Genomic DNA, 27,439 nt, shown 5'->3' on the forward strand with positions numbered 1-27,439 from the left:
CACAGCACAGGGACAGATCTCGCAGCATTTGTGTGTGCTCGCAATGATCACAATATTAAGTACATGTTTGCCTTCATGTGGTCTGTGTCCCCTCATGAACTACATCCCCTGAAGTATTTAGCCACCTTAATGCTCTTTGACCTCAAATCACCTCCTCCATCCTATCAACACGTCTGAGAATATCACAATATCCACTTAACAACTTAATTCTGATTTTATTCTCTCTACCTGCCTCGTTCTCGCGCTCTCGCACGCCCTATCTCTCGCGATGCCTCTCTGTCTCTCTCTCTTGCGCCCCCTCTCTCGCACTCACCCTCCGATGTCACATTCTCTCTTTCTCTCTCAATCTACAGCGTCAAATAAAAGTAATGGCATTTTGCTTCATTTGTAAAGCAGTTTCAATTCCACAGTGTGTGTCCATCTGTTTCAAAGACCGGTCCCCTTGGTCCTTATGATACCATGATAGATATTGTCAGGGTATGCACCCTACCAGTATGGCAGCGGCTGGAGTAAAAATCTGCATTCTTACTGTACGGTGCCAGCTGTTCAGAAGGGAAGGTCAATTAAATTACTCCTGCTGAAAGATAGTTGAAGGTGGCCGAGAGAAGGAGAATAAAATAAAAGTTTGACATAAAGACGTGTTGTGCCGGGAGCAGGTGTCTTTGCTAGAGGCGAAAATATACTCTGTATCAGACAGTGTTGTCAAAACCGGGAAACAGGGATTACAGGTTCGCCTGAAACTTCGATTGAATAAGAGCGGGAGGGGAGGTGCAAATGGCATTTCTATGGAAAAGAGTGAACAATCGACATTTGGGGCCGAAACCCTTCATCAGGACTCTGATTTATGTGCGTTGTTTGTAGTTCTAGTGTCTGCACATTTTCTTCCGTTCGCGTTGTAACTGTTGGTTCCACATTGTTTCCCCATCACATTGGTTCCATTTACCCGCAAGCGGGGGCACAGAATAGGAAGAATGAAGGCAGCTGCATTATCATGCTTTATATCATTCAGTTATAACGTTTAATGAGTTTCAAAATAAGATTAAGCGGGTATTGCACCGCATTCTTTAGTTCCGCTCGGAATTTGTTCTGAGTCAGGGCGTAAATACACTTGTTTGTGCAGAAACTGAGAGCCTGCAGCATCCCTGACGTGTCTCCTGTGATGGAACGGGGATCCGTGACAGAGTAAATACAACTCTTTGGAATGCGTTGAGAGATATAAAATACCAACTGAGTTACCCACGACAGTATGAAACTACCCCTTATGCTGAAGAGCAAAACGATGGATTTGTGTCGGTTCGCCATCTCCCGTTCCTTGTCGTTCTCTCCACTCTTTTGTCCCCGGAACCCCCCTCGGGTTCGACTGGCCGCTGGAATCCGCCTGACAGTCTGAATATTGAGCTGCAAAATCAGAAAGAATGGGACACAAGGGGTTAAAATGCGGTGAAACATCTCAAAAGCCGCCCATGCGGGAGACTTTTGGAAGCTCGGTGTATAAACACAATCCCAGGGAACACCGTCAATTATTACCAACGGCTCCGGTACAAGTCCCCAAGGGACACTCTCCAAACAGGCCAGCACACTCACTGTCCCGATAACCACAGCCGACGTTCTCTCGGTGCAGTATTTTGCTTTCAGCTTCTCACAGCAAAAAGCCACAAATCGATCGACGGTGAAAGCAACAGTCAGCCAGACAGAGGTCGCAGTGCTCACATAAACCAGCCACCTATTGAGTCTGCACACAGGAGTGATGCGCAGGGATGATCTACGAAAGTAAATCGAAAAGGTCCACATCAGAGAGAACTACCAGGAGATCGACTGCTGCCATTCCCAATAGGTAGAGAGTGACACATTTGGACAGACCGCACTTTCCCCGGAGCAGGATCACAATCGCCAGCAAGTTCGCTGGAAGAGAGGCAGGAGACAGCAAGTTGAGAAAATACTGAGCGGACGCCAATCCAGCTGTTTGAGGGGACACTGTAATGTTTTCACGTTATTGTTGCATTTAGAGGTGGAAGAGTCGCGAGGGCGCACAGGCGGCGTAGCAAAATGAGTTTATATCGTAAACTAAAGTAAATATGATCTGTCAATGATTCCTTACTAATGACTGAAACGTGAATTGGGAGCGAAAACTGTAACTGGGTAACTACCTTCACAGATTCAATAGTAGTTGGAATATTTTCTGCGGGCGTCTTCCCGCCTCCTGTAGATGGAATTGATAAATCCGGCTGGTAATGACGGGAATCTTCCATTAGAAAATCATAAACTTCCATGGTGCTCCCTTTCAGCGATAGAACACCGAGGGACGGAACAGAAACAGGAAATGTTTGAAACACTCTTCCAGGCAAAACTGATTATGTAGACAAATAGTTCACGTGTCTCTCTTCAGTACTGTTCTCAGAGAGCCCCCTGATTTGAATATTATCTGGTTAGTCTTTCAATGAAAGCTAATTGGGATTAAGTGCTTCCAGCATTCCGCATGTTTGTTTTCTAATCCAGCAATTGCCTCTTGACAGACTTCACAACCGAACATTGACTGATTCCAACAAATACTGCGCAATCTGACATAACCTCACAGAAAGACATGGCAGCTCCCATGGAATGCATCCCAGAGAAACGGGGGTAGGCGGAGATTCTCCTGCCTGCAGCAATCTCGGTACCGTAAGCAGCAGCTGCAGCTCCGTCTGACGTGGACGTAATAGACATTTCACAGTATTGACAACGATGAAGCCACACTTCGGTTCTGAAAATTGACTCAGCAACGACTTCATTGTGCTTTCCATCAACTGCTTCACATTCAGTCACAGCGCCCACATTTACTAAAAATCCACAAAAGTTTCATGCTGCAACATGGAACCCCTCACATTAGCTAAATTGTTACAACCAATTGTTGGTTTGATTGCTACACCTAACACAGATAATCGCTCAAATACAAATACAGGCAATAAATTGGGATAATCTCCGCGGGCTGCGTATACAGATTATTCCCCAATACAGTGCAGCTCATAGAAGGCCAAAAGCACAGGCACCCCAGGATCACATTATTGAACACAAACAGCTGGAAAACTCTACCTAATCTATTGAATTCCACTGATGCTAGTCAAATCGCTAAAATCCTGCATCAGTTTGTCTTCCATCTAGATCCCAGAATCCACATTCCCATGTTTCCATTCCATTCCTGAAATGCGAACCAGTGGGAGTGGACAAGTGACAGTGGAAAACAGCGACAGAAACATTGGAATTAACTTTCAGTTGTCACCAAAGACAGTTGCCACTGTGGCTTACCGAGAATTCCAAAGACCGAAATAAAAGGATAGTAAAATTCTTGTATTCGCCCGATGAGCGGATACACCATTTCAGTGAGAATGTATGAACTTTGTTACACCTGTACACACAGACCTGATGCATTCAAACGTCCCTGATTTATACAAAGGATGGGTCTCCAGAGATATGTTTATACCTCTGACTAATTGTCTTAGTTACAGTTACTTGAACAAGCACTTCAGTTCAACACCGATTACTCCGATGTAAACGTTGGGCCGAGTAAAGATAAATGTATCAAAATTCTTTGACATCACATCAACAGCGATTCATCTGTTGGAAATAATGCCGGAGCTCTGATAACAAAGACTGAGTTTAGTCACGGAGCAGCCATATTTACAAAGTTCAGGTCTTTGCTGTCTAATTATACATATGTATACGGTGTTCACCAACACCAATCCAGCGACCCCCAACTCTTGCCCCTGCGGTTTCCCATTTCGAACTGTCCCTCAGTGCACAAATTAGTATTTTCTCCTCTCTCTCTCTCTCTCTCACACACACACACACACACACACACACCCACACACACACACACACACACACACACACACACACACACACACACACACACATACACACACACACACACACACACTTACCCACTCCCTCCCACTCCCAGACACAAAAACACGGACACGGAAATACATATGCGAACAGAGATACAATATACAGAACAACATCGCTTTAGAAAAGACCGAATAGCCAATTTGCTGATGCACAAAGACGAAAAAAAGTCGACAGATCCTGGATATCCAATCATCACACACAATGTGCTGGATAGTTTTCCCAGCCAGAATTCACTTTATCTGCTACATTATCTGTGAGTAAGCCAGTTCTGAATCAACGCAGCCAGTTTCCCCTCGATCCCATGCCTCCTGACTCTCTGAATGCGGGAAACTCATCAAACGCCTGACCAAAATTAATCAACCAAGATCCACTGTCCTGATTCTTCTGTTTGTTTTATTTGAAGCTTTTACAAATTGCTCAATCTCGCCCATAAAGCACGACATGCCCTTCAAAACGCCACGTTGACTCCAAGTAGCCAGACAACGTTTCTCCAAATACTCATAAATTCCGTCTACAATAATCTTCTCCAATTGTTTACCCACTACTGACGTCAGACTCACTTGTCTATAACTCCAACAAATATACCTATTATCCTTCTTCAACAGATGAATAACATTTGCCAACCTCCCTCCAATCAACTAGTCATTCTTCCGCGGCCAGCAAAGACACAAATATCCTGTCCAAAAGCTCAGCAATATCTTCGCTCGCCTTCGCAAAGGACCTGGACTATATCCCTTCCGGCACGGGGGAATTATCTTCATAAAGTTTTCCAAGTATCCATCGCATCCTCTTTCGAGCGTCGGCATCATCTGGCGTATCTGCCTTTTTTCCGCTGTGTTCACATTCTTCGTTGTATTCAGTGAGGAGCTTCACTGTCTCCTTGGACTCCAGACACAAGTTTTCCTCCTTTATCTCTGATCTGCCCACACTCTCTCCAGCCTCCTACTGTTCTTCACAGTGCAACTCTCCAAGGACTTCTAACTCTTCTAAGTCCATTATTAAATACTTTCCTGTCTACATTGTGACGCGCTGTAACCCTGCCTGATACTTTCTCCAAAACCTTAAGTACCTATTTTACTTCCTCTTGATGAGTTGTTCCAACTTTCCTGTCACCCAGGGTTAGCTTACGCTATCATTCTTTCCCTGCGTCAATGAGAGAGCCTATATTGAACCCCATGTCAGTGCTCCCTGAACAATCTCCATGTATCTGTCGTGCATTTCCCTGAGTACATCATTTCCCAGTGTACGTTCCCAAGTTCCTACCACGTAGCAGCACACATCGCAGTCCCCCAATTAAATACATCCCATGGTCTCTTGTTCTATCCCTGCGCAAAGTGAATGTCACGGAGTACTGCCCTGTCGTTCTGAAATGCTGACCCGCGGAGATATCTATCAGCCGATTCGTTTCCTTTTCTAATATTAGGTCCTGTGTGGACTGTTCGCGAGTCCGCCTGTTTTCATGAAGTGAAATGAATCCTTCATGGTCATATCTGTGCAATTATGCCATACCTAAACGTTTTTCCCTGAGGAGGTGCCAAAGAATACTATGGAAGTTTCAGTTACCAGTGCCAATAACATAGCCGATGTCCAAGTTCCGCTTCCCGATGAATTCCTCACTGTTCCCGTTGCCATTTTATTTTTGTTAATCTGGTGGGCGGCTGTATAGAATACCTCAAGTGGGGTAACCTCGCCCTTCATGTTCCTCTGTTCGTCTCACAGCCCATTAACAAACCAACGCTCCAAGTTCGCCCTTTCTGCATCTGCGATACTATTCCTGATTTGCCATCTCACCCCCTTTACACTGTGTTACCCTACTCTGTCCATTTTCAAAATCTAGAACACCGAAATTCCTGCAGATATCCCTGCGCTTGTGACAGTCGAGTGTCTGTGATAGTTTGGAACATACTTCAACCATTGTTACAATCACGCCAGCAGCATTGAACGTTTGTATTGCTACCCACCTGTACCGTATAAAGTCAGCAATCTTCCGCCAATTCTGCAACTTCCAGATGACCAGGTATTTGATTGCTTGAACTTTTGACTTATTTGCCAAACCTTGTAAAAATTGTAAAACTGCTTTATTTGAAAACTTCGCTGGATTATCATTAGACGCGGGCGTTATCTACACAGATGCCCCTTTAATGTAAACACATACATCATTCCATTCCTTAGCTCTTCCCTGAATTTCCTTTGTGTCAGTGTATAGATACAAGTATTGGTGCACACGCTAAGCATTTGCAACATGAACCCAAATTGTTGTAGGATGTATACCGGGGAATTTAAATATCTGTCCAGGTAAAAATAGTTTTGCGCCTGCCATTTCAGAGAGTGGGCTACATAGGGCATCCAAAATAATATGAAATTAGCTGATATAGGAAACAACAAAATCATCGATTTTCTGCGTTTTTCCACCTCGGCATCTTTCTGATTGTCGCTGCTGTGCCGAAGCCTTCTGCGGACTTTGTTTACCACAACAATATGTCTTACCGTTAACACGTTAAACACTAGAATTAAGCCGATTGGAAGCAATGGTGTTAAAATACTGTCCAGTAATTCGTATCCCCTCCACACGGGTAAAGTAACGTATTCATATGAGCCGGTGCACCGCCACGGCGTGTTGTCAAGTATAACGTAAGGTTGAAGGGCAAAGTATAACGGGACACTTCTCCCGCAGCTCACTATAACCACGGTCAGGATAACCGCCGTAGCTGTTCTCTCGGTGCAATATCGTTCCCGCAGCTTTCGGCAACATATTGCGATGAAGCGATCGAAGGTAAAACTGACCGTGAACCAAACAGAACAGTCTGTTGTTAAGACCCTAAGTACAAGTGTCAGAGCGCAGACAGGAGTAATGAGCAGGGATCTGGAATAAATGTAGATATTGTTGGTCTGTTCCACCAAAGCAACAATGATAACCACCATCAGATCCGCTGTCGCCATTCCAACCAGGTAATGGCTGATGCATTTGGAGAGTCCGCATTTTCCCCGAGATAGGATCACAATTGCCGTTAAATTAACTGCAAGAAATTAGGAATAAAATAGAAATATGGTCAGCAGCAGTTCTCCGAATGCTCCCATTCTTCAGATGCTTTGCAGTGTGTGGTTGGTTTGGAAGTGGAAAGCGGGAATCCAGTGTGTGCGGTCTCGGTCGCTGCGCTCCGGCTGGAGGAGAATGACGGATGTGAGTGTCAGCGAGTTCGTCACCTTCCGACAGTTTAAAGCGAGGCAACGGAGATCCACGACTCACGTACGGTAAAACAATCGGTAGCCACAGTAAACAACAGCATTTGCTTTATTAGAGGTGAAAGATCTGACGGGATTATTTGTAGCGGTGACAAAGTGGCATCAAGGAGATACAAAGCACGAGCTCCCATTTACTGACATACAGCAGAACAGATCTCAGTGTCGGAAATATGCCGCCACGTTGTTATAAGGTCGAGGTGTCTGCACTGATAGAGACTCGGCCCTAGAAAAGCAGAGACCAGCATCACTTCAGAAAGCCTAGCGAAGTGAAATTATGAAACAGCGACAACACCGGCACTAACTTAATTGACAAAAGAAGAATATACTACGATCGAAGTATAGAAAATGGAAGTAAAACCATCAGATGCCTGAATCCTCCATTCCAGAAACTCGTTTCAGACGATGGTGGCATCTGTGCTTAGTAACAGTGCGGATACCGCATCAGAGAAACAGCAAATCGACATCACCATACATAAAGTAACCAGATCCGGCATCTTACCGGGGACACCAACCGCTACCAGTGTGGGATAGTAAACGGCCGCGATGTAATAAATCGCCGGATATCCCATATTCCGTCAGAAGCAGATTTCAGTTGTACGGAACGTTTCAGCTGCTCAGATGGACTGGGGATCGGTTTCGCAGATTTTTATTGAGGAGAGAGTAATTCCACTGAGGTAATCAGCGTGGCTATCACGTCAGGGGAATTAGTGACAACCAACTGCACAAACTCTTACGGTAAACTATTTATACTCGCTCTGGTACCGTGTGATTAGTTTGACTCCTCAAGGGATATTACAATCCATGTACTTTTAAACAAAATATGATGTGAATTTTCCATGTTATTTTCCGTGAAACCTGGCTTCAGCTATTTAAATAGGATAATTTTTATATCTCTGTTGCTTTTAAAGTGGGCTTTCATCTTGAAGTCGATTTATTTTGTAACTTTTGACGGAGAACATTCGCTTCTGAAATTGAGGGGAGGAGTTTGTCCTGGCGAGGGAATGGAGAACACTTCTTTATTAAAGGGGAACATTCGTTCATTCTTTTTTTTCCCTTCGTTCCAATCATCTCGGCCGGTTTGAGTGATGCAAATCACAGTGACAGCTATCATGTGTTACAATAAAATAGACTGCAATATATTCCTCCCACCAATCTCAAAGATCTACAGCGATATTCCAGAGACCTGTGGTCAAAAAGGGAACGTGCCCTCGGGAAATTAGCGAAGACTGTGAACAGCTTGAAGAACAATGTTTTCCAGCGCACACATGGTGCGTTTGGCAGGGACCTGGCCTCTGCCGGTCAATGTCTTGACCACTCCACACCCGTGACGTGCCATGCAGTCTACCTAACTTTAAAGACATTCTCAAACCTGCCACAATTCCACCACCATTTCGCATCCATTCTCTGTTTGAACAAAAGTAACGAGCAAAATCTGTGAGCATGCCTCAGTTTTTCAGGCTGTTCTAATATTTGCCACGAAGTTGTCTTTTTTTCCCCTGAATTGCTTTCAGGTATATTGTCTTTCATAGAAACATGGAAACATAGAAAGCCTACAGCACAATACAGTCCCTTCGGCCCACAAGATTGTGCCGAATATGTCCGTACTTTAGAAATTACTAGGGTTACGCATAGCCGTCTATTTTTCTAAGCTCCCATGTACCTTTCCAAAAGATTTAAAATACCCTATGGTATCAGCTTCTACCATTGTTGCCGGCAGCCCATTCCACGCACTCACCGCTCTCTGTAAAAAATAACCCCTGACATCTCCATTGTACCTAGTTCCAAGCACGTTAAACCTATGCACTCTTGTGGCAGACATTTCAGCCCTGGGGAAAAGCGACTATCCGCACGATCAATGCATCTCATCATCTTATACACCTCTATCTGGTCACATCTCATTTTCTGTCGCTCCAAGGAGTAAAGGCCGAGTTCACTCAACCTGTTTCCATAAGACAGTTATCACTCTAAGTATGTGCAGAGCAGCGGATGTGGTCAAACTCACCTGTCAATCACACTGCCTTCTGCTCTTGCAGTGTACCACTCCGTGCCTATTGTGGTCTAGTATTGATGCGCGTCCCTCGCCTTATTGGAGAGAGTCTCATCACTCTGTTTCCATTGTTGAACTCGTACTCATGTGCGGCTCCCAGTTGACTCGATCAAGTAATGCCTCTGCCTTCAAATCCATTCTGTCAAAGAGAATCACTTCGTACCTTTCGGGTTGAACTCCACTGTAACTTCTCAGTGCTCTGTGTCTTGTCACTGTCCTGTTGTAATCCGTGACAACGTTCTATACTATTCATTATAGCACCAACCTCCACATCATTGCAAATACAATAAACCACGCTTCTGCCTCCTCATCCAAATCATTCATAAAAACACTGAAAGCCAGCGGTCTCAAACTGATCTCTGCAGGACTCCACCGGTCACCGACATCCAGGGAGAAAACGCTCCATCCGCAACTACAGTCTGCCTCCTGTGGGCGTCAGTCCTGAAGCCACCAATCAGCTCTCCCTGGATTACAAGCCTTCTGACGCTATGAACGGTCTTACCGTGGTTAACCGTATCAAATGCCTTATTAAGATCTATTTATACCAGATCAACTTTTCTACCTTTAACATTGTGCATTGTCACATCCTCACAGAATTGAACCAGGCAGTGAGCTATGACCTGCCTCTCCCAAAGCCATTCTGACTCACTCAAATCCGGTTCTCACAAACCTCGCAAATTCGGTTTCTAAAAATGTTCTCCAATAATTTGCCCAACACTGAAGTAGGTCCCCTGATACTACATGTTCGGCAGTAATAACTCAGAGGTAATTACCAAGGGCGCAGCAATATCCTCATCCACTTCCCACAGTAACCTGTTTCTCGCAACCTCCCATAAGGACTTACTTATCTGTATGTTCAAAAGAACTTGTACATCCACATCTTTTTTTAGCCTCGTCCTGTTGTTGCACATACGCCCATTTGAAACTGTCTCCACTAACATCAGGATCTCATCTACTGGTGAAATTTGAAGTAATGTCCTCCTTAAGAACCTGTCGCACCTGCACCAAAAAAAAAAAAAAGCCGTATGTTTCATCTCTATCCCTGACCGGTCCTACTCTCACTAGAATGTCGTGGGGTTTTCCTTAATCCTAATTTAGGCCTTCTGCAGAGGTTTCAAGTTCTCCTAATTCCATTCTTCAGTTCGTCCCTGGCAGCCTTGTAACTCTACAGCCGTGTCCGATCTTAGCTTTCTAAACCTTGTTAGCTTATTGTTTTCTTTAGACTAGATGACCCATATCATCTAGTATAACATGTTTCCTTCACTTCTCCAGAACCCTATGCAAGTGCTGCCTAAAATATTTTCTTATCATCTGCCTTCTGATAGTAAGCCAATCCTAAGTCAACGCAGCTTGATTTCCGTAGATCCCATGTCTCCTAAATTTCTGAATTAATCTACTATGGGGAACTGATCAAACGCCTGACCAAAATTAATGCACACAAGTAGACTGTTCAGATTCATCTGTTTCTTTTATTTCCACTTGTTCAAATATTTCAATCTGGTTATAAAGGAGAACACGCCGTGATGACTGTCGGTAGCCAGACTACGTTTCTCCAAATACTCATGAATGTCCTCTCTGATAATCTTCTCCAATAGTTTACACTCTACAGACATACGACCCACTGGTCTATAATTCCAAGGAGTATCCCTATTATCTGTCTTGAACAAAGGAATGACATTTGCCAACCTCCACTCTTCCAGTTCTACTTCCGTGGCCCGCGAAGACGCAAATACACTGCCCAAAAGCTCAGCAATGTCTTCGCTCACTTTCCCAATTCACCTGGACTATATCCCTTACGGCAACGGGAAATCTTCTATCATAATTTTTCCAAGTTTCCAGCGCATCTTCTATCTTAGCGTCGGCGTTTCCGTGCATATCTGCCTTCTGAAGCTGTGTTCACATTCATCAATATTTTCAGTGAGGAGCTTCACTGCCGCCTTTACTCCTCCACTATTTACTCCTTTTTACTCCTTTCACTACTCCTTTCCCACACTCTCCCTCGTCGTCCTCTTGTTCATCACTTACCTTAGTGCAACTCGTCAAGACATTCTCAAGTCCCATTCTACCTCTTCTAATTCCATTGTTAAATTATTTCCTGTCTGCACCTTGACTCGCTATAACGCTACCCGATCCTTTCGTCCTAAACCTCAAATATCGTTTTTTTCTTCCTCTTGGCGAGCTGTTCCAATATTCTTGTCAGCCAGGGTTACTTTACACTGTCATCCTTTCCCTGCGTCAATGAGGCAAGCCCTTACTGAGCCCCATGTCAGTGCTCCCTAAACAATCTCCACATATCTCTTTCCCCTTTCCCTGAGTACGTCATTTCCGTATTTACGTTCCTAGGTTGCTGCCAGGTATCAACATACATTGCAGACCCCCACTTCCATGCACCCTGCTCCTATCCCTGTGCAAGGAAAATCTCGGCGATTTCTACCCCATCGTTCTGAACTGCTGACCAGTGGAGAGATCTGTCACTTGACAGGTTTCCTTTTCTAATATTAGATACAGTACGGACTGTTCGCTAGCCCGCCTGCCTTCTGATACTGATATGAATCATTCTTGGACACAACTGAGCAATTATGCCATACCTAAACCTCTTACCATGAGGAGATGCAATGAATATAAGGGAAGTTTTAGTTCTCCGTTCTACTAGCATGGCACATGTCCAGGTTCCGCTTCCCGATCGGTTCCCACTGTTCCTGTTGCATTTTTTATTTTGTTAAACTGGTGGACGGCTTGACAGAATACTCCACATAGTGAGTTCGCGCCCTTCATGCTTCGGTGTTCGTCTCGCATTCCATTAATAAACGAACGCTCCACGTTGTCCTCCCTTTCTGCATCTGCGATACTATCCCTGGTTTGCCATCGCACTCCCTCTACCTTTTGCCCGACCCTTAAACACAGAAAGTCCTGAAGCCATCCCTGCTCTTGTGACAGTCGGGTGTTTGTGTTAGTTTGGAACAAACTTCAACCAAAGTAACAATCACGCCAGCAGCACTAAACGTTTGTATTGTTAGCGACCTGAACTGTATGAAGTCAAGAATCGTCCGCCAATTCTGCATTTTCCGGACGACCAGGCATATGACTGTTTGAATTCAAGACGTATTTGCCGATCCTGTTCATTGTAATACAGCTTTATTTGAAACCTCAGCGGTATTATCATTAGACGCGGGCGTTATCTACACAGATGACCATTTAATGGAAACACATACGTCATTCTTTTCCTCAGCTCTTCCCTGAATTTCCTCTTTGTCAGTGCATAGATGCTAGTATTGGTACTGATAACTTGCAACATGTTCGCACATTGTTGTAGGATGTATACCGGAGAACGCAAATATATGTCCTTGTAAAAATAGTTTTGCACTTGCTATTTCAGGGAATGAACTACATAAGGCATCCAAAATAATATAAAATTTGCTGATATAGAAAACAACAAAATCATCGATTTTCTGAGGTTTTCCACCTCGGCATCTTTCTGATTGTCGCTGCTGTGCCAAAGCCTTCTGCGGACTCTATTTGCCACAGAGATAAACCTTACATTAAACATTAAACACCAGGATTAAGCCAATTGGTAGCAATGATGCTAAAATACTGTCCAGTATTGCGTTTCCTCTCCACATCGGTGAAGTAGCGTATTCAGATATGGCGGTGCGCCGCCACGGCGTGTCGTCAATGATGACGTAAGGTTCAATGGCAAAGTATAACGGGACACATCTCCCGCAGCTCACTATAACCAGGGTCACGATAACTGCCGTTGCTGTTCTCTCAGTGCAGTATCGTTCCCGCAGCTTTCAACAACATATTGCGATGAAGCGATCGAAAGTAAAACTGACCGTGAAACAAACAGAACAGTCCGTCGCTACCCTCCCAAATACAGGTGTTAGAGCGCATACAGGAGTGATAAGCAGGGATCTTGAATACATGTAGATATTGTTGGTCTGTTCCACTAAAGCAACAACGATAACCACCATCAGATCCGCTGAGGCCATTCCAACCAGGTAACGGGTGATGCATTTGGAGAGTCCGCATTTTCCCCGAGATAGGATCACAATTGCAGGTAAATTAACCTCAAGAAATTGGGAAGCAAATAGAAATATTGTCAGCAGCAACTCTCTGAAAACCTCCATGGATATGCTCTGTTTGGAAGAGGATAGTGGGAGTCCAAAGTGTGCGGTCTCCATCGCTGCACTCCGGCTGCACGACAATGACGCATGTGAATGTCAGTGCATTGGCGACCTTCCCACAGTTCAGAGAAAATAATCTGTTCCACGACTCACGTAAAGACCATTTCAATTATTAAAGGTGTAATACTGACGGGATTGTTTGCAGCGGTGAAAAGTGGAATCAAAAGATACAAAACACATTTTATCCTGACTCATGTAAGTATAGAACTACGTGTCGAAAACAGACCGGACCATCATTTAAATAATCTGCCACGTTGTTATACGGTCGAAGAGTCTACACTGAGAGAAACTCGGACCTAGAAAAGCAGAGACCAGCGTCAGTTCAGAAAGCCTAGCCAGGTGAAATTATGAAACAATTTCAATAACGGCACGAACGTAATTGACAAACAAAAAATCACTTCGATCAAAGTACGAAAATGAAAATAAAACAATCAGATGCTGGAATACTCAATTCCGGAAACACGTTTCAGCCGACGGTAGCATTTGTGCTTAGTAACAGTGCGGATACCGCAGCGTAGTAACGACGACACCATACATAAAGTAACCAGCTCTGGCATTTTACCAGGGACACCAAGTGTGGGATAGAAAGTAGCCGGGATTTAGTAAATCGCCGGATATCCCATATTCCGTCAGAAGCAGCGTTCAGTTGTATGGAAAGTTTCAGCTGCTCAGATGGTCTGGGGATCGGTTTCGCAGAATTTTGTTGAGGTGAGAACAATTCCACTGAGGTAATCAGCGTGGCTATCACGTCAGGGGTATTAGTAAACAACCAACTACACAAACACTTACGTTAAACTATTTATACTCACTCTCTCGCAGTATCGTGAATTTTGCTCCTCAAGGGATACTGAAATCTATTTACTTTAGAACAATTTATAATGTGCGTATTTTCATGTTATTTTTCATGATACCTGGCTTCAGATATTGAAATAGGACATTTTTATATCTGTGTTGCTTTTAAAGTAGGCATTCATCATGTAGTCGATTTATTTTGTAAGATTTGACTGAGCACATTCGCTTCTGAAATTGAAGGAAGGAGTTTGTCCTGGCTGGGGAATAGAGAACACTCTTTTATTAAAGCGGAACAATCGTTCATCACTTCTTTCGTGCCTTCCAGCCATTCCGGGCGTTTGGAATGATGGAAATCACAGTGACAGCTGACATACATTACGATAAAACACACTGCACTTACGTTCCTCCAAAGACATTAAAAGATCCACAGCGATATTCCAGGGACTTGCGAGAAAAAAAAACGGAGCGTGTATTCGGAAAATTAGGGAGGGCTGTTGACAGTTTGAAGAACAATATGTGCTGTTTGACACGAACCTGACCCCTGCCAGTGAAAGACTTGACCACCCCATACCCGTGACGGGAGATGCCGTCTGTTTAACTTTAAGGTTATTCTCAAACCTGTCACATTTCTACCGCTCTTTCTCCATCCATTCGCTGTTTGAACAGACGTACCAAGTGAAATCTGTGAACTATCCGCAGGTTCCCAGGTTGTTGTACTATTTGCCACAAAGTTGTAATTTTTTTCTCCTGATTTACTGTTATTTATATTGCCTTTCGAGCGTCACTATGAGTCTGTTTAGAACAGCGGAAGTGTTAAAGCTCACCTGTCAATCACACTTCTTCCTGCTCCTGCAGTGCACCGCTCCGTGCCTATTGTGATACTCGTACCGACGACCGTGCCTCGGCTTATTGTAGAAAGTGTCACCGCTCTGATTCCATTGTAGATCTGTTACTAATGTACGGCTCTCGTTTGACACGAAGAAGTATCACCTCTGACTTCAAATTCATCCCTCCAAAGTGAATCACTCCGTAACGTCGATCGTAATGGTCGATCTCCATCTGTAACTTTTCAGAGCAGCTCTCCGTCGTCCAGTCATTGTACTGGTGTAATCTTTGATAACCTTCCACACTATCCATGTTTCAACCAAATTCCGCATCATTGCAAATTCACTCACTTACCCTTCCACTTCCTTATTCACATCATTTTTAAAGCACAGAAATCCGGCAGTCTCAGCGCAGATCTCTGCAGAATCTTCACCTATATCCAGGGAGAAAACGCTCCATCCACAACTACCCTCTTCCTTTTTGCGCGTCAGTTGTGAATCCACAAGACGACTTTCCTAGGATGCCAAGCCTTCCGAAAGCTCCTACCATGGATAACCGTCAGTATAACCGTCACACCCTCACTGAATTGAACCAGGCTCTTGAGACATGATCTGCCCCTCACAAAGCTATACTGATTCTCTCAAACCAGGTAATGTTTCTCCAGGTTCTCGTAAATCCTTTTTCTAAGAATATTCTCCGATAATTTGCCCGTCACTGAAGTAGTACTCAGTTTCCCGCAGTCACCCAGGGTTTCTCCCAAACATTCGTGGACTTACCTGTTCTAATGATTTCTTTTCAAAAGTTCCAGCACATCCTCTCTTTTAACCTCTATATGTTGTCCCACATCCGGCCGTTTAAGGCTGTCCTGACAAATGTCTCTCCCATTGGTGAATACTGAACTAGAGTCTTCATTCAGGACCTGCCCTTCTTCCCTGGACTTCAGAGGCTTGTTTCATCTTCTATCCCGACCGGTCCTACACTCACTCTAGTCATCGTTTTCTTCACATACATCTACAATGGCTTGGGGTTTCCTTTAAAACTACTGCAGACCTTCTGCAGACGTTTCTATTTCTCCCAATTCCATTGTTCAGTCTGTCCCCGGCTACTTAGTAAATTTACAGCCATGTCTGATCCTTGCTTTCCAATCCTGAGGTCATAATTTGATAGGTGATATAATTTAACCCTGACTAATGTCCCCGATGGCTGGGTGTGGAGGAGATGCGTCCTATAGTGGGAGAGTCTAGGAGCAGAGGAGAAAGTTTCTGAACACAGCGCCGTCCAATTGGAACGTTGATGAAATTAGTCAGAGTGTGGTGAAGCTGTGGAATTCGTTGCCACAGGCAGCGTGAAGGTCAAGACTTTGAAACAGAGTTTGATAGATTCCTGACACGAAGGGATACAGGGAGAAAGCGGAGATTAGGGCTGAGAAAAGAATTGGATCAGCCATGACGAACTGGCGGAGCAGACTCCGTAACCTAACACTGCTCCAACGTCTTTTGATCTTATCTTTCATACTCATCCCACAGTTGTATTGTATCTTGCTGATCTGTTTCATATTCTACCATTTCTATTCTAACTTCCATAATTTTGCTCTGCACTTATCCTATTTAAAGTTCATGTTTCTATCTTTAGAATATAGTTCTACTAATTAATTATTTTTTCCCTTTGATGAGGATGGGGTGATCGAGTGTCTATAGAGGGCTTGTCGACCTATGATAATTATTATTATATTTTCGTTGTTTCTTAGCTTGTGCTGGTTTAAATTGAGATACAACCATCGCGAACCACACTAATTTCTCAGTTTGCTAGGAACGTGTCTGATCAAATCGCTGGGATAGTATTCTATGCAGAGACATGAGTAATTCACTTGAACTTCCATCGTGACCACTTCCTCATTTTTCTGGATTGTGTGCTTATTTAAGTTTATTGGAGAGTATTTCGTATGAGTTTTACACATGAAGACATGCATTGCTGAATTCTGGTTTCGTTAAGAAAAATGTATCCTCAGGTTTTTTTTTATTAATTAACACCCACCATCTCCCAGTTTCACCGATGAAGTACATCCTTGTTATTCTTCCTCCCCTACACTTTTACTCTGACTTATAATGTTTTTTTTTCTAAACCAGAACCATAATTCAAGAGTATCATGGACACAAATGACTATAGATGCCATTACTAATGAGAGTTTGGTTAGGTAGATAAGACTCCCGGAAGGCTGATGTACACCCCAGGGTTCAAAAGAGGTAATTGAAGTTTTTGTGAAGGCATTAGAGTCATGGAACATTATAACTCAAGAAAATGCCGTTCGGCCAGTCTAGTCTGTGCCAAGCCATTAATCTGCCTGGTTCCAGCATCCTCCGCCAGGACCATTGCCATTCATTTCCATTCATCCATCTGCCCTTACAAACTTCTCTGAAATGTTGAAATCGATTCTGCCACATGCTCTGGCAGCCCATTCTACATTCTCACCGGCTCTGGGTGAAGAATTTCCCCCTTATGTTTCTCTTAAAGAATGAGTAATGATCTTTCAAGAGTGTCTCGATTTTGAAATGTTTCTGGGGAAATAGGAAGTTGCAAATCTCACACCATTCTTTAATAAGGCAGAGAGGGGCAGAAGAAAAGAAATTATAGGTCTGTTCGTCTACCCTCAGTGGTTGGATTCCATTTAGGATAATTTTTCGGGGTACTTGGCGCATGCTAAATTAGGCCGAAATCAGCATGATTTTCATCAGCGTGTATATTGCCTGACAAATCCAAAGGAGAGGCAGTGGATGTTGTTCTCTTGGATATTCAGATGGATTTTAAAGACGTGCTGCACATGAGACTGCCTAACAAGATCACAGTTCATGTTATTACTGGAAAGGTGCATTGATCGCAGATTGGTTTACTGGAAGGAGGCAAGGAGTTAGAACAAAGCGAGCCTATTCTGTTTGCTACCGATAACGACTGGCGATTCACTGGGGTCGGTAATGAGATCGCTTCTGTTTTTGTTAAAATCAACGATATGGATGACAGAATTGATGGGTTGCTGACCGGCTTTGCAGTTGATCAGAAAGTTGGTGCCGAACAGGCAGCTTAGAGAAAACTAGTGTGTCTGCAGAAGGGCTTAGACAGGTTTGGAGAGCAGGCAATAAAATGGCAGATGAAATACAGTGTAGGGACTACTGTGTGCAGTCAGGTCCTCAGGCTCACTTAGCATAATGTTGCACGGACATAATCAGCAAAACACTCCGATAGCATACACGTTTCAATCTGTTACAAACAAAAAATCCATTTGATACTACAAGTAAACAACATTTCCACATTGGTGGAGAAGTGGCCTGATACCCCTTGCCATCTGTAAAAACCCTTCCAAACCCAACATCACTCCGTATTTCTGTAAACACCTGTTTCCGCCGATTTTGTGGACAATGAACTGATTCTTGCTCTGGAATAATCGAATCAGAGCAACTGAATGTGGACACAGGAAGCTTCAGGCAATGATCTGCTAAACGTGAGACCATTCTCAAACAGGTCGCCATTTGTTATTTGAAGGGTTGTGACTCTGAACTGATCTTGACTCTGGGACAAACTAATCAGAGCAATAATCCTGAGACCATTTTCAGGGGAGTAGCTACTTCTTATGTAAAATGCCAGGCCTACCAAACAAGGAATCTATAGTCTTGATAGACTCTGACTGGGTTGCTTCATTTAACGGGTTTGGACCTGTCAGGATGAAAAGATAGAAATACTCTAGGCGTGGGCAGAGCTATGAAACAATGGTGATTGTAGCCCTGTACAATGACAAGTAAGAAGGTGACCCAGCTAGGTCAGGTGACCTTGAGCCAAGTGGTTGGAGATCCAATATTTCATTTGATGAGGAACGGTATAAAACTCAGGATCTCCAAATAATCAGGGGCGATAACTCTCCGGCAGCCAGAGACCAACAAACGCTGGTCAGCAGGACCGCACGGGAAAGTTAAAATCGGGATCACGAGGAACGATTGACCAGCGTAGACTCCTTCCCCGGGTTTTACTTATTTATTTCTTTATTGACTGTTCATGGAATGTCAGGGGTTCTGGCAGGGTGCACACAGGTAGATAACGTGTGAATCTACGTGCGTGTTAGTTGAAATAATCAATGTAACTCATCGGTAAATACAGTTAATCTGTACCTCACTGATCATTATTATATGGGATGATTCTTGTAACAGAGGCGTCCATGTCTAAATTTGCCCCTCAGCAGGGCACGCCCTCTACACAGTGTTAGCATCGGGAAGGAGATACAGACGCCTGAAAGCTCACGCTCAGCGATTCAGAAACAGTTAATTCCCCTCTGCCACCTGCAACTCTGTTTTGTTTTCCTCTATATTCCGTTCTCCTGCATTTCATCGTAGTGCTACCATGATGTGAACAAATTTCACCACGTCGGCCTATGGTATCAAATATGGTTCCGATTCTTATTCAGATAAAGAAGTGATGTGTTAGGTTGAACCGAAATTAGTTGAAAGGCTTTCAGAAGCTCGTGAGACGAACGGCTGTACAGAGCTGCAATATTCTACGTTCTGTGCTCTATCCAGTGCACTTACTCTTTAGGTCTAATCGATTAATCATTTAAAGTTACGACACCTTCATTTTCCAGACTACTCTCAATGCGCTTGATAGTATTGCAAGAGAATTTAAGAACAATCGGCCATAAATGTCAGTGCCGACCGCTGGATGAAATCGATAGTTCTGCTTGGAAGGGACTCGTCATGTATATGGATAAGGATTTGTCCTCGGTGTTCAGACTACACTGGTCATGGTGTCGGAAGTGAAGTACTTGAACAAACAAGAACATTAGCGATAGTCAGTATGAGCCACTAGGTAGTAAGTCAAGTCTAACTATTCTTACAGAGTGGTGTTGAAGGCAAGGCCGTGGATCCCGTCTACAGGGTCTTCAGCCAGGAATTAGTAGGGTTCCCCTGTGGGATAATGCTCGACAAGGTTCAGTCGCTTGGCTTTCAGATGTGGTAGTAAATTGGATTCGCCATTGGATATGTTGGGGAAGCCAAAGTGTGATAATAGATGGTTGTCTCTCTGACTGAGGATTTGTGACAAGTGTAGTGCCCTAGGGATCGTTGCCGTGTCCGTTGTTGTTTGTTATCTATATCAGTGATCTGGATAACAATTGTGTGAACTTGATCAGCAAATTGCCGAACTGGCAGATCGGATTTAAAACAGGCAAATATTTAAATGCTGCAATTTGGCCGGACCAGCCAAGGTTGGTCTGACTCAATGACAAATAGGGCACCGAGGAGTACTATCGGATAAAGAATCTGAGAAGGCACGTCGGAAATTCAATGACCGTTGCGGCACCGTTAGAGAGGGTAGTAAAAATAGTTTTCCGCACTTTGGCCTTCATGGACCAAAGTACTGAGTACAGGAGGTGGGATGTTATCCTGATGTTGCTTAAGACTTTATTGAAGCCTAATTTGGAAAATTGTTGCGGTGTGGCTTAAGTACCTGCAGGACAGATGTAGCTAAGTTTGGAACAATACATAAAAAATAAATATATTACACGGCTATTGCGGGAATTGGATGTTTTGAATTAAAACGAAAGATTACATATGTCAGCAATTTTTTCCATGCGGGAAGATTTGATGGAGACATACAAAATTATGAGTCGTATAGCGAGTGTAAATGCAAGTAAGCTTTCTCCGCTGATGGTGGGCGAGAATACAACAAGAAATCATGGGTGAAGGGTGAAATCTGAAATGTTTAAGGGAAACATGAGGAGAAATTTCTTCACCCAGAGGGTCCTCAGAGTGTAGACAGTGGTGTCAACTCAAAGGGTAATTGAGATTCCGATGTCAAAGTTTAAGAGATGATTGGATAAGTACATGGAAGCGAGAGAGATGCATTGCCATGGTCCGGGTGCTGATCGATGGGAGTAGGCAGTTTACATAATTCTTCACGGGCCTAACGGGCTGGAGATCCTGTTTCTGTGCAGTAGTTTCCTCTGGCTGTCTGACTGTATGTCTGGGTTAGAACTTTAGTGACTCACTGCACTGACCAATCTAGAAAGTCGTTGATACTGTACTATCCTTCTGCCCTTGATCACACTGAAGCATGGCGACTGAGTAAAATGGATGGTTGTGGCTTTAGAAGATGTAGGCTCAGGAAATTTATTCTGCATTCTCCAATTGCCTGCGATGCTTTTGAAGGAAGACAAGCGTGAGCCCGTATATTTGCTTTGGCGTCGCTGAAATTTAGTTTGTGTAGTTTTCTATGTTTGATTTATTATTGATTTCAGAGGAAGACACCGATTCCACACCGGCCATGTGGATTCAGGGTTAGATGGATCGCAATATGAGCGAATCTACACCCAATAAGATAAAACCACGATTCAGTGGTAAACTGGCATTCGGGTAAATTAATTTGTGCTTAAATTGGAAATTTCGAATTGGCCGGTACTTTTACTAAGCACCAGAAGCTGCAGCTGAACACTTTTTGAAATGCTGGTTTTAAGTTGTAGGGCTCCATTGGAAAATATTGCTTTAAAGTCATTATTGCATCTGCTCTGTAATACGTAAATTGCAGGTCAGTTTAGTTAACGTGACGGTGCAGTCAATAGCTCAGCGATTTGCTTATGTCGTCAGATCTAATTCTATTAATTGCTCTGCTGCTGTTGGGTGGTCAGATTAAATCTGTTATTTCCATCAACCCTATTTCTTGGAGCACTGTAACGGAGACTGCAAACATATTTGTAAAGTGTACGGGAATTTCAACACTCCTTGCGGAACACTGCTGCCCGCTGCCTTCCAGCCGGAATTCACTCTATCTACTACATCATCCGCCTTCTGTGAGTAAACGAATTCTGAATCAAAGCAGCCAGGTTTCCCCGGATTCCAAGCCTCCTGACTTTCTGAATGAGTCTGCTTTAAGGAACTCAACTGATAAAACGCCTGACCAAAATTAATACACCCTTTGACTGTTGTGATTCATCTGTTCGTTTCATTTTCACTTTTTCAAATAACTCAATCTGTCTCATAAAGGACAAGAAGCCATGTTGTCTCTTCGTAGTCAGACTACGTTTCTTCAAATACTGATAAATTCCTCCTTCAATAATCTTCTCCCGTAGTTTACCCACCACAGATATAAGACTCCTTGGTCTAAAATTCCAAGAACTATCCCTATTACCTTTAGTCAACAAATGGATAACATTTTCCACCCCTAGTCACCTAGTTCTGCTTCTACTTCAGTGGGCAGAGAAGACACAAATATCCTGTCCAAAAGCTCAGCAATATCATCGCTCGCGTTTCAAAGTTACCTGGACTTTATCCCTTCCGGTATATGGATCTCATCTACCATAATGATTTCCAGGTTTCCAGCGCATCCTCCTTCTCAACGTCGACATGATCTGGCGTATCTGCCTTTTTTCGCTGTGTTCACACTCATCAATGTATTCAGTAAGGAGCTTCACTGCCCCCTTGGACTCCGGACCCAAGCTTTTCTCTGATCTGCCCACACACTCTACACTCTCCTCCTGTTCTTCACAGGACAACTCGCCAAGGCCTTTTGAAGACATCTTCTAATTTTTCTAAGTCCATTTGTAAATTCTTCTTTGTGTGCATTGTGACTCGCCATAACCCTATCAGATCCCTTCTTCCTAATTCTTAAATATCTTTCTTTTTTCCTTTCAATAATCCCAATTTTGTTGTTTCCCACGGTTACTTTACCTACCTTCCTTTCCGTACGTCAAAGAGACAAGCCTATACTGAAACCCATGTCAGTGTTCCCTCAACAATATCCAGATACCTGTTGCGCATTTCCCAATTTACATCTTTTCCTAATTTACCTTCCCAAGTTCGTGCCGGGTAGCATCATAATTCTCAAATCCCCAATTAAATGTATTGCATGCTCACTAGTTCTCACTAATGTCGGGGAGTTTTGCCCTTTCGTTCTGAAAAGCTGACCCGCGGAGTGATCTGTCGCCTGGTCCGTTTCATTTTCTAATATTAGATCCAGTATGAACTGTCCGCTAGTGTGCCTTGATAGTGACATGAATCCTTCCTGGACATAACTGAGAAATTATGCCACACATCATTATTTACCTCCCGTGGAGGTAAAGTTGCCCGTGCCAATAACAGGGCACATGGCCAGGTCCCGCTTCCCGATCGGTTCCTCGCTGTTGCGTTTTTATTGATAATCTGGTGGAGGCTGTATATAACACTCCAAATGGCACTCTATGTCTCAGTGTTTGTCTCACAGTCTATTAACAAACGAATGCTATACGTTTTCCTCCCTTTCAGCATCTGCGATACTATCCCTGATTTGCCATCGCACTCCCATTTACACTCTTTTACACGACCCTGTCCATTTTTGAACATCTAAAGCACGGGAAGTCCTGCAGCCATTCCTGCCCTTGTGACAGTCGAGTGCCTGTGATAGTTTGGACTATACTTGAACCAAAGTAACAAGCACGCCAGCAGCAGTGAACATTTGTATCGCTACCTACCAGAACAGTATGAAGTCAGCAATCTTCCACCAATTCTGTAATTCCCGGATGACCAGGCGGATGGTTGTTTGAATTTAGTACATACTTGCCAAATCTGTTCCTTGTAAAACGGCTTTATTTGAAAAACTCCGCTGAATTGCCATTAGACACGGGCGTTATCTACACAGATGGCCATTTAATGTAAACACATACTTCATTCCATTCCTCAGCTCATCTCTGAATTTCCTTTGTGTCAGTGTATAGATACACGTATTGGTGCACATGCTGAGAATTTGCAACATGTTCCCAAATTGTTGTAGGATGTATATCGGGGAACTCAAGTATTTGTCCTCGTAAAAATAATTTTGTACTTGCCATTTCAGGGAACAAGCTACATAGGGCATCCAAAGTAATATGAAATTACCTGATATAGAAAATAACAATATCATAGATTTTCTGCGTTTTTTCACCTCGGCATCTTTCTGATTGTCGCTGCTGTTCCGAAGCTTTCTGCGAACTCTATTTGCCACAACGATATGTCTTACAGTTAACCCGTTGAACGCCAGGATTAAGCCGATTGGTAGCAATGGTGTAAAAATACTCTCCAGTAATTCGTATCCTCTCCAGAGGGGTGAAGTAACGTATTCATATGTAGTGGTGCACCGCCACGGCGTGTTGTCAATGATGACGTAAGGTTCAATGGAAAAGTATAACGGGCAACATCGCCCGAAGCTCACTATAACCACCGTCACGATAAGCACTGTTGCGGTTCTCTCAGTGCAATATCTCTCCCGCAGCTTTTGACAACATATTGCGATAAAACGATCGAAGGTAAAACTGACCGTAAACCAAACAGAACAGTCCCTCGTTATCACCCTAATTACAAATATCAGAGCGCATACAGGAGTGATGAGCAGGGATTTGGAATAAATGTAGATACTGTTGGTCTGTTCCACTAAAGCAAAAACGATAACCACCATCAGATCCGCTGTTGCCATTCCAACCAGGTAACGGGTGATGCATTTGGAGAGTCCGCACTTTCCCCGAGATAGGATCACAATCGCCGTTAAATTAACTAACAGAAATTGAAAAAATAGAAATATAAATAGATTAAATGAAGATATTGTATGTCTGTTCCACTGAAGCTACAACAATCACCACCATCAGATCTGCTGTTGCCATTGCAACCAGGTAACGGGTGATGCATTTGGAGTTTCCGCATTTTCCCTGAGACTGGATCACAATCGCTATTAAGTTAACTTCAAGAAATTTGCAAACAAAATAGAAATATCGTCCGCAGCAGTTCCCCGAATGCCCCCATTTTTATCCCAATGCTACGCAGGATATGATTTCTTTGGAAGTTAAAATGGTGAATATAGTGTGTGAGCTCTCGGTCTCAGCACCCCGGCTGGAGGACAATGACGGATGTGACTGTCAGTGGGTTCGTCACCTTCCCACAGCTTAAAGCGAGGCATCCGAGTTCCACGGCTCACTTACGGGAAAACAGTCCATCGCCACAGTAAACAACACCATTTCCATTATTAGAGGTGAAAGATCTGACAGGATTATTTGTAGCGGTGTCAAAGAGGAATCAATGAGATGTAAAGCACGAGTTCTCACTTACGTACAGAAGAACAAACCTAATTGTCGAAAATAAAATGGACGGTCATTTAAATAAGCTGCCACGGTGTTTTAAGGTCAAATTGCCTACACTGATAGAGGCTCGGACCTAGAAAAGCAGAGACCAGCATCACTTCAGAAAGCCTAGCGAGGTGAAATTATGAAACATTGTGAATATTGGAAACAACGTGTTTGACAAAAGAAAATTAATAACTTCGATCAAAGTGCGGAAAATGAAGATGTAACAATCCTCTTAAATCCTCCTTTCCGGAAACACGTTGCAGCCGAAGGTAGCATCTGTGCTTAGTAATAGTGCGGATACCTTAGCAGAGTAACAGCAAGATTTCGGTACCGTACATAAAGTAACCAGTTCCAGCATCTTACCGGGGATACCAACCGCTACAAGTGTGGGATAGAAAATGGCCGCGATGTAGTAAATCGCCGGATATCCCATATTCCGTCAGAAGCGGCGTTCGGTTGTATGGAACGTTTCAGCTGCTCAAATGGACTGGTGATCGGTTTAGCAGACATTTATTGAGGTGAGAACAGTTCCCTGAGGTAATTAGCTTGGCTATAACGTTAGAGACATTAATAACAACCAACTGCACAAATACTTACCTTATACTATTTATACGCACTCTGTCACCGTGTCATGAAATTGATTCCTCAAAGGATATCGCTATCCATTTGTTTTAAAACAAAATATGATGTGAATTTTCCATGTTATTTTCCATCATACCTGGCTTCAACTATTTAAATTGGATATTTTTATTTTTTCCTTGCTTTTAAATTACACATTATCGAAGGGGAACATTCGTTCATTCTTTTCTTTCTTTCATTCAAGTCATTCCGGGCGGTTTGAGTGATGGAATTGACAATGACAGCTGACATGTAATACAATAAGACTGCACTTATGTTCCTCCCAAAGCTTTTAAAGATCCACAGCGATATTCCAAAGCCCTGCGGTCAATAAGGGAACGTGTCTTCGTGAAATTAGCGAGGACTGTGGACAGGTTGAAGAGCAGTGTTTTCCAACGCACACACGGGCCGTTTGGGAGGAACCTGACCTCTACCAGTGAAAGCCTTGACAACCCCATATTCGTGAGAAAGTTAAATATATTGTCAAATCTGCCACCACTCTCCACTATTTTTCCATCCATTCTCTGTTTGAAAAACTGTAATAATTACATTCTGTGAACTTTCCGCAGGTTCCCAGGCTGTTCTACTATTTGCCCCGATATTGTATTTTTTTCTCTCTCCAGGTTTACTTTCAGGGAAATGGCCTTTTCAGCGGCACTATATTACGTGCAGAACAGTGGATCTGTTCAAGCTCACCTTTCAATCACACCTCATTCTGCTCTTGCAGTGCAGCACTCCCTACCTTTTGTGGCACTCGTAGCGATGAGCGGCCATCTCCTTATTGGAGAAAATCTCGCCACTCTGTTTCCATTGTGGAGCTCGAACTAATGCGCGGCCCTCGATTGACTCGAGAAAGTATCACCTTTGCCTTCCAATTTATCCTTCGAAAGTGAATCATTTCGTACCTTTTCGTGTTTAACTCCACCTATAACCTCTCAGCGCTGCTCTGCGGACTGTCACTGACCTGTTGGAAATCGATGGCAACCGTCTCTACTCTCCATAATTGCGCCAGCCTTCTCATCACGGCAAATACCATAAGTCACCCTTCCACTTCCTTATCCAAATCATTCATAAAAACACAGAAAGCCTTGGGTCTCAGAACAGATCTCCGCAGTACTCCACTGACCAGTGACATCCAGGGAGAAAACGCTCCATCCACAACTATCCATTGCCTTAAGGAGGCGTCAGTTCTGAATCCACCAGCCAAATATCCCTTGATACCAAACATTCTGACGTTATGAATGGTCCTACTATAGCTAACTTTAACGCCTTGTATCCACATCAACGTCAATTACCTGAAACATAAATCTAAGAGTATCATCTCATCCTGGTCCAATTGACAACAAGCTTTCTGGAAATTAGCTACTCGACTACAATGACGACCTCCAAGGGGTTTGAATGGGTTAAATATGTTTCCAACCCAACGTGTTCGGAACGGTCTGGATTCAATATACTGGTGGACTTACTATGTCAGCAACGTCGTACGTCCCTACAGATCGTGAAGATGTCAGCGGGCTGGGCTGATATAATGAGATCATAACCTTCTGTCCTAATTCCGATTCCCGCAGTTCTGTTCGCACCTCGAAACAAGCTTTGTTCTGTTGTTTCTTCCGTCACATGTTATGGGCGGCATCATAATGGGCCTCCTTAGTACAGTCAATTAATTGCTTCTTGCATTTGTCCTTTCCGATGCCATCATACTCGGTCTGTGATAAATCTAGCCCAAACAGGGACTCTAACCATTTC

The 27,439-nt window shown here is 43.5% G+C and overlaps 1 pseudogene; it reads right to left on the reverse strand.

Annotated features, from left to right (window-relative positions):
* Nucleotides 1-26,467, reverse strand: part of LOC132388444 (lysozyme g-like) — a 50,223-nt pseudogene extending 23,756 nt beyond the window's left edge.
* Between the last annotated feature and the right edge of the window lie 972 nt (nt 26,468-27,439).

Source organism: Hypanus sabinus, unplaced genomic scaffold, assembly GCF_030144855.1.
Source record: "Hypanus sabinus isolate sHypSab1 unplaced genomic scaffold, sHypSab1.hap1 scaffold_325, whole genome shotgun sequence".
Classification (NCBI taxonomy): domain Eukaryota; kingdom Metazoa; phylum Chordata; class Chondrichthyes; order Myliobatiformes; family Dasyatidae; genus Hypanus; species Hypanus sabinus.